The 8,689-nt window shown below is 38.9% G+C and overlaps 1 protein-coding gene across 4 annotated transcripts in view; it reads left to right on the top strand.

Moving 5' to 3' along the window:
* The first annotated feature begins 2,590 nt into the window (after positions 1 to 2,590).
* USP8 (ubiquitin specific peptidase 8) overlaps positions 2,591 to 8,689 on the top strand; it is a 50,494-nt gene continuing 44,395 nt past the window's right edge. For 2 of the 4 annotated variants that reach the window (XM_012181572.5, XM_012181571.5), the window contains exons 1-2: positions 2,591 to 2,716; positions 4,889 to 4,959. The gene's annotated coding sequence lies outside the window, so the exon portion shown is untranslated. The remainder of the gene's footprint in view (positions 2,717 to 4,888; positions 4,960 to 8,689) is intronic. The other 2 variants (XM_012181569.4, XM_004010617.6) reach the window with 1 other exon arrangement.

The raw sequence follows: 8,689 nt of genomic DNA, 5'->3' as shown, positions 1-8,689 counted from the left end.
TCACTTCCACAACCGCAGATTTGATCAACCTCAGATTGTGTACTACTGTAGTATTTATTACTGAAAAAAATTCATATTTAAGTGGACCTGGGCAGTTCAAACTTATGTTGTTCAAGGGTCAACTGTGTATGTATTTACTTTTCATATGTCTCACCTATCTGAATGTAAGTCAGCTCTGTGTTGAAGAGGGACTTTATAACCTAAGTCTAGAACAATCTCTGGGGCTTCTCTGGTGGTTCAGTGGTAAGGAAATCTACCTGCCAATACAGGGAACAGAGGTTCAATCTCTCATCTGGGAAGATCCCACATGCTGCAGAGCAGCTGGGCCTGTGCACCACAACTATTGCTTGTGCTCTAGAGCCTGGACGCCAAAACTACTGAGCCCACATGCTGCAGCTACTGAAAACGGCATGCCCTAGAGCCTGTGCCCCACAACAACAGAATCCATTGCAACGAGAAGCCTGTACATCGAAACTAGAGAAAAGTCCCCACAGCAAGAAAAACCCAGCACAGCCAAAAATAGAGAAACAAATAAATTTAAAAAGAAACACTACAAATAAAATAACCCATGGCATAGTACATATATTCAGTAGATACTTCTTGAATAGATGGAGGATGAGTCAGGTTCAGTGATGTTCCGGACTGGTGCTTTTGCTAGATGGCCTGGCAATCAAAGCTATGGTTAAATACAGGCTATGTCTTCTAAACAGCTAGTGACACTTGCTTAGATCCTGGGCATCATAGATACTGCTGTCTGGTTTGTTACAGTACACATTTGAACAGGAGTTAGGGATTCTAATTCCATTTAGTAAGCATAGTTTCATCTAGGTAACCCTGCTCCTTATGAACTCTTGTTCCACTAAGTTTTCTAAGTCCAGAGCCTGTCCCCAGATTTCTTGGAGTTTCCCAGGAATATTCTCGTTTCTTCCTGCTTTCACCAACTCAGTTCAGTTTTGGAATCATCTTGTCAACCTATGCATTGTTTCTCTCCCACTCCTGTTGACCCACATGTGGGAACTCAAGCAAATGACTTGTGTTTTAGCAAACTTCACTGATGTTTTAGGGAAGTTGGGGAATTCTACCTACTGGGAGGGTGGGGTCAGGATTGGGACAACTAAATCAGAGCAGCAAAAATAACTTTAGGTGGATGTTAAAGAGTCCTATTTTTAAAATCTGTCATCCCACCATAGGAGACTCTTTTCATTGGTTGTTTCATTCTTATGGGCATCTCCCTTTCTTCATCACCTTATATTTCTAGGTCCTGTCTCCCAGATTGTCTTCAGCAAAATCCAAATTCTTCCTCTATCTTTGGTTGGTTCCTACTCCTGAACTCAACTCTGGATTATTAGCATACTCAAATTCATCAAAATGCTCAACAGATGCTCCCCCCTCCCACCCTGGCCCCCCAAAACCAAACAACCAACAACCAATTTACTTTCTTAAGGTCCACTCTCAAAGGTATATGCAATTTTCCCCCTCAGTTATGAAAAATTTACTAAGGCTTCCTAGTTAGTAGTCTCCAGTAATAAAGTATAGCTAATAGTATATCAATCTTAATCTTTCAGGAAAACAGTGTATATCTTCGATATAAAAGAAGTATTGTATTTTTGCAGGTATTCCACTGCCAAAGAAAGGAAATTAACGTTAATGGAAAGACTGTGTGTTTGTGTATGCTCAGTCTCTCAGTGGTATCCAACTTTTTGTGATCTTATGGTCTGTGGGCCACCAGGCTCCTCTGTCCTTGGAATTTTCCAGGAAAGAATACTGGAGAGGGTTGTCATTTCCTCCTGCAGGGGATCTTCCTGACCAAGGCACCAAACTCAGATCTCCTGCATTGGCAAGCAGATTATTTACCAAAGGAAATCCAATGGAAAGACTACTATGTGTGAAGCACTATTGGACTAGTTGCTTTCATTTATTCATTACGAATTTACTGAACACCTATTTGGCACATCTTTTTACTTAACGCACTTAATAGACAGACCTCACTTTCCAGCTTTTCCATCCAGGAGACACTTGGATTGTCCCTGAGGACTTAAGTGGCGATGGCCTGTCACTCCATCCAAGCTACTTTATTTTACATATAATCAGAGCATTCAACTACCTATAAAGAATCACCTCACGACAAAGTTCGGACCGCTCTTTTTGTTTTTTGTAACGCATATATAATATGCTTTAGAACCGTATCCATTCTTCTCTTACCAGAGGCGTGGCTTCGGAGAATGTTAAACTTTTGCTCAAAATTTGAGATTCACATCCCCTTTCTAGTCAGCCTTAAACCTCCAATTTGAAGAGAAAGAAGCATAGCGTTAAAGGCAGCACTGCCTCCAGCGCTGCAAGGCGCAGGATGAGTTAACACCAGGTGATATAACTAAATCTGAGAAATGCAGGGCGCAGGGGACGGGCGGAAAAGCTCGCCCCAACTAAGCGTAGCCTGGGCACTACCTAGACCGTCCAGCCAAACCGTCCTCCTTAGCCCTCCTCGGCCCTCAGGCGAAGCTCCCACAGGCCGAGACGGAACTGGGGAGGAGCAAAGAGTCAAGGGCGCGCGCGGGCAATATGACGTCAGATACGCGACGCGTCGCAACGCAGTGCAAATTGGGAATCCGGGATGAGCTGGGCTGGCTTCCGTCCGGATAGAGATTCTTCCTCGAGTTGGTGGGAGATGGGCCTTTGGCGAGGAGGCCGGCGTTAGTGAAGTGCGCCGGGCTCCAAGGTGAGTGCGGGGCTAGGTCCTGGCCTTTGATCCTTGGGAATCCGACCGCAGCGAAGCCCCTTACCTTACACCAGCTGCTGATCACCCGGGAGACAAGCTCTGTCCTCGGAGAGGGGTGGGACAATCGGCTTTTAGAGGAAGGGCCCAACCTCAAGTCTTTCCTGCTGTCCACTTAGGGTTGCCCAGCCAATTCCGCGTGGGCTCAGGTTTTCCGGTCTCAGAAGGTGGCCTTGACCATTCTTCCATCTTCTTGGACAGTCAGACCGACTTTGACCTCCTTCCTCTTGCCTCCGTTCTCGGATTTACTTGCTGTCGAGCTGCATCCCCAGGCCTTAATACAACCTCTCAGAGTGTTTTTCAGCCCGTCTTCTGATCCAGTCAAACTTGATTTTAGGGAAGTTCAAATATGCATTTAAAGAAGCTATGAGCACATCAGAGTTAAAACTGTGACTTCTCCAAATAAAAGCTTTTCTTTCCTAAAATGTGCCCTCTCTCCTGGAGTTGTGGGATAAGTTAATTTCACCTCCACTCCACCTTGGAAATTATTAGAACCCTGAATTTATACCTAAAGCTGCAGGCCACACTTCTCGGTTTATTTCTTGCCTCCAGTTCATTTTGTGACCTTGAAACAAGTCCCTTAATCACTAACAAAATATTTACCTGAAGACAGGTGTTGCAGAATCTAAGGATTTAATACTTGGTAAGAGCCCTGAGTGTTTCAAATATAGGGGATGCCGAAATAAAGATTTTACTCTCTGTAAATCTGCAAACATCCTAATTTTTGTATACTTTGTACTGCAGCCATGAAAAATGCCCAGTGGTCTTTGTTAGGGAAGTGTTCCTCTTGTAGGCTTTTTCTGTGGCTTTGCTATGTAAGCAGATTTTGCATTTCAGCAGATTCTGTTTAAGATTCATTGTTGAATGTCTTTCACGATGGGTTTAGATCATTTCTCATGATTCCAGAATACTGGTCTAATCTGTCTGAAAGGTTTCCAGTAGGTTGTGTTATGTTTCTAACATGTTGAAATAAGTATTCCATTTCTTGTGACACATTAGGTGCATCTTTTAAATTAGATAGTAAGAACACAACAAGCTGTCACTAATAACGTAAATACATACTAATTGAGCATAGGTATGCATTGTAGTTTTTGAGAAAACAATGAGTGAGAAAAACAAAAATATTTTAAGGATGTCTTTCTATAATTTAATTTTTTAATATATTTACTTGAACTTTGTCAGTTGTTATGGTCTTTTGTTTATTAGTATGAGCACAATAGCAAAGAACCAGGATGGCTTTTGTAAAGTAGAAGAGTCAGTACATCAGATTTTTTTCCATAAAATGTCTGGCATTATATTTTATTATGAACATGAAAATATACTTATTTTTGGAGAGATGAAAGGGAAAAAGTGTTCATTAAATATGAGGTGCTAATAAGTTAAACATTATTGAGTCTTTTTTGTTTTAATCTTGGTTATTGTCCCAGTTGCCTATTGCTATATAACACTTCACTCTAAAACAAAGTAGGTTAAAGCTGCAGTTTATAATCTCATGTTTCTTGGGCCAGATGGATTCAGCTGGTTGCTTCTGAATGAAGGTTTCGTGTATTTGTAGTCCGATATCCAGCTAGGATTGGAGTCATCTGAAAACTCAGCTGGGCAGAACATCCAGGACGGCTCATTCCCATCGATGGCAGTTGAGGCTGGCTGAGAGTTCAGCTGAGATGTCAACTGGAGTGCCTGCAATATAGCCTCTTCATGTGTCTTAGACATAGCACAGCATGGAGGCTGAGTTCCAAGAGCAAGTGTTTGAAGGAAGTGGAAGCCTTCTTTTAAAATCTTTTCAAGCCTAGACCCGGAAATTGGCACAGTATTACTTCCAACATTCTCTATTCATTAGAGCAGTTAGAGTCCTCCCTCCACCAGATAATAGACTTTTGAAGGAGTCAGTGCTGATAATAACTCATGGCCATCTTTAGCGTACCGTAATTTTGTTGACAAGGTTGTGTTAGACTAATATTTAGATATAATAGTAGATGCAGAGTAAGTTACACCTCTGATTTTTTTAGCCGTCTCATGGCGCATTATAATTTTTGGAGCACTTTTTGAAAAATTTTTTTCATTTGCTGCCTTTGAAAACTTTATAGAAGCAGGTGGATTATTTCCATTTTGCAGATGAAAATAAACTGAGCAGTGGCACTGGTGGCGTTGGAGGATTTAAGAACTTTGCCCGGAGTCATATGATAGTAAGTGGAAATGAAACTAAGACTTGTAGTTCTTTCATAATACAGAATTTATTAGTAAATGATGAAATGTTGTATTAAACTTATTTTGGAATTACATATTTATAACCATACTAATTCAAGTTACACAGTACTCATATATAGTGAATAAAGTTAGTGTTGAGAGAGCTAAACTTTGTCTCTTCTAACACATTACAGTTTAGTCTTTCATAATACTAAATTATCTGAAATGTACCAATAATGATGTGAACCTGCATGTCTTTTTTTTAAATTGAAGTATAGTTGATTGACAGTGTTTCAGGTGTACAGTAAGTGATTCAGTCATATATATATATATATATATATATATCCTTTTTCAGATTCTCTGGCATTATAGGATATTATAAGATATAGAGTATAGTTCCCTGTGCTATACAGCAGGTCCTCAATGTTTATTCACTTTACATATAGTAGCGTGTGTCTGTTAATTCCAGATTTATTCCTCCCTACTCCCTTTCACGTTTGCTGACCATAAGCTTGTTTTCTATGTCTATGAGTCTCTTTCTGTTTTGTAAATAACTTGTCTATATCATTGTTTTATATTCCACATGTAAGTGATATCATATGGTATTTGTCCTGATGTCTCTCTAATGTCATGAAATGAAATTATTATACATTATATCAATTTCAGAACAGATTGAAAAGCTGTGGGTATGGGAATCCTGGAGGTTTTACTTTAGTTTTTTAATTATAAAATATTAAAACTAAAAATGATCTCATAATTTTTGGTAGGTTGGGAATGATATAACTTAAGATGTTGATTTTAGCTGAAAATTAATGGTCATCTTCAGACTGTTTTATTGCTTCTAATAACATACTTATATCCATTCTTTGTGCTCATGGTTCTCTGTCTTGAGTGTATGTTAGAATTAACCTGAGGAGCTTTATAAAAATTCTTATGTTCAAATCTCACTCAGATTCTCATTGAACTATTTAGGAATGGATTCTGGGCATCAGTATTTTTTTCAAGTTCTGTGGGTGATTCTAATATACAGCTAGGGTTGCAAACCATAGCTTTTTTTCTGGTACTTATTAAATACAGTTAGGTTCCCAGCTCATCCATTTGGCATCTGCTAAGAAAAATTGAAGAGATAAAGAGGGAGAAGAGATAAGAAATGGAGCAAGGTTACATATGTAGAAAGTCACCTATTTATTGTGTAAAACAGTTACCCTGGTCTATATTCTAGGAATGATCCTTCTTAATAAAACCGAAAAGTTTTTGGCATGGTATGTTAGTGCCTATATTAGGTACGTTGCTTTGTATTACCATTGTGTACTTATCTTTCATCTTAAGAGGTAGAAACTACAGGAGGAGGTATGTTCTTTGTATTCTCTCTAGCCCTCAGTCCTGCACTTTGTATTCTAAATGTTTACTAAATTGAAGCTAGTTTTTAGTCACTCTTCAGAACTAAGGCTAGTTATTTTACTCTGTTTTTCTTTTTAGCAGTGTAAGAACTTTGTAACTTTGGAATTCTCCAGGTTCAGCCCTTAAGGTATCTTGTCAGCTGTAGAGAAACAAGATATCATTTCCTTAGTGATTCATTCTTCTGATATTAGTTACTAGTGTGAATGATGATTATGTTTTTAAAACTATTTTAGAAGTTTTAAAATATACATAAAAGTGAAGAGAATAGAATTATTTAAACTATCCTAGATAAACTATTAATGTCAATACTTTGTTATCTCCCAAAACAATAGGGATTATAAAAGTTAACATTAACGCCTTAATAGTTGATTTAATATCTATTTGGTCTTTCTGTAAACTTGGTATCTAATTATGTATTTACATCTCTATAAGGGCATCTTTTTTTAGATATTATTTCTTTCTCATATACTTAACATGTTCAATTTTTTTTGTAAGTTAGTGGTTCTTATATGGGGTTAATTTTGCATCCCCTTCCCCCCTTCCCCCATCCTGGATATTTGTCAGTCAGGAAACATTTTTGGTTGTCCCAACTGGAGAGATGTGGATACTATTGGCATCTAGTGGGTAGAGGCCAGGGATGCTGCTAAACCTACTACACTGGGTAGGACAGCCCCACAGCAAAGAATTATTCAGCCTGACATGTGAGTAGTGCCCAAGTTGAGAAATGCTGCTGTAAACTGGTCAATTTTTTAAACTACAATATTCCTTTTTTTTTGCTAATAGCACTACCATTGTTCCCATTTCTCAGGGTTTGAAAGTGTGTGTGTGTGTATGCACTTAAGAGAGAAAATATTGTTTCAGTCAAAGCATGTTTCTACCTTTTTATGTTCTTTTTTCCGTGGCCTGCTAGTTATTCTTTTCTGAAGTATCATTCCCTTGTTTGTTTCCTTCAAATCTGTCTTACATATCCCCACTTTGACCTGCCCAGAAGTACTGTTTTCCTTTCAAGGAAGGTCTGGCTTCTTACTGTGTGCTGAATTAAATATAGATAATTTTGGGTGGCTTCAAAAGTTCTCCATCATATAACTCCATCACTTTACCTAATAGAATTTATTATTGCTAGCCAACAGTTATTAAAGGTTGACTCTAAGGACTACTGAAGTAGTTACTAGAGATCTAGCATGTTAGAGTAATGACTTGTAAAGACGAGTAAGTGTAATTCCTTGATCTAACTGATTATTTCCTAATAATCCGTATTATATTCTTTATTTTTCTCACTACTTTCCTATACTGATTCCTCTTTTTGTGTCTTTGTTTGTGTTGATTTCCTCTTCTGCATGCCCTCCTTTCTCTCTTCATAGCTAACTCCTGTCCTTAGGACAGGTGGTTGTCTTTTATCACAGCATCATGATACTGCATGCTTATGAGGCCATGAGTAACTTAAAGTGTAGTCACACTTGTCATCTGGTCCAAATTCTGTACGGAAAGAATGATATAGGTAACAAATAGTATAGGATTTAGACCAAGAAATAAACTCCAGATCTGGGACTGTTAAGGATGGAAGAGGTGAAACTTAAGTTGTTGCTATTGTTGTTTTGGCCGCACCTTGTGGCATGTGGAATCTTAGTTCCCCAAGTAGGGATCGAACTTGTGCCCCCTGCACTGGAAGGGTAGAATCTTAACCACTGGGACCTCCAGGGACTTTGCTTAAATTGGTTTTTGAAGGACGAAGGATCAGCATAAAAGAGTATAGTCTGGGCTGGAAGAAGCTCCCCCCTCGCCCCAAGTTACACTGAATTTTCCCCTCCTTTTTACTTCCCAGTGAATGGAGTTAATATATTTGTGCATATATATATATAAATGTATATTGTAGGGATTAGTTGTTGGCTTATTATTTAATGAGTATTAGTTTGGTCTTGGTAACTAGACTAAGATATTTGTGACCAGAAGCCCTGTGGTATTCTCTAGCCCCCTAGAGCAGTTACTCAAAGTAGCCAGTCTCTATTATAGGCTTGCAGCTTGTACTAGAATATAAATGAGTACACTGCTTTCCTCCTAAAGAAAGTCTTGCTACTATGAAAAATTCAGTGTGCTTAATTGGTTTCAGTTCAGTTCAGTTGCTCAGTCGTGTCTGACCCTTTGCGACCCCATGAATTGCAGCACGCCAGGCCTCCCTGTTACAAGCTTATTTTATCACAGACTGGTAACCAGCACTGGTCTGTAGACCACACTTGGAGTATAGCATTGCTCTGCAGGACTTCTTCACTTTTTCAGTTGTAACCTATAGTAAGAAATATATTTCATGTTTCTACCCAGTGCTCTGTAGGT

The sequence above is a fragment of the Ovis aries genome, chromosome 7 (genome assembly GCF_016772045.2).
Source record: "Ovis aries strain OAR_USU_Benz2616 breed Rambouillet chromosome 7, ARS-UI_Ramb_v3.0, whole genome shotgun sequence".
Classification (NCBI taxonomy): domain Eukaryota; kingdom Metazoa; phylum Chordata; class Mammalia; order Artiodactyla; family Bovidae; genus Ovis; species Ovis aries.
Note: the sequence above shows the minus strand (reverse complement) of the source record. Positions and strands in the feature narration are given on the sequence as shown.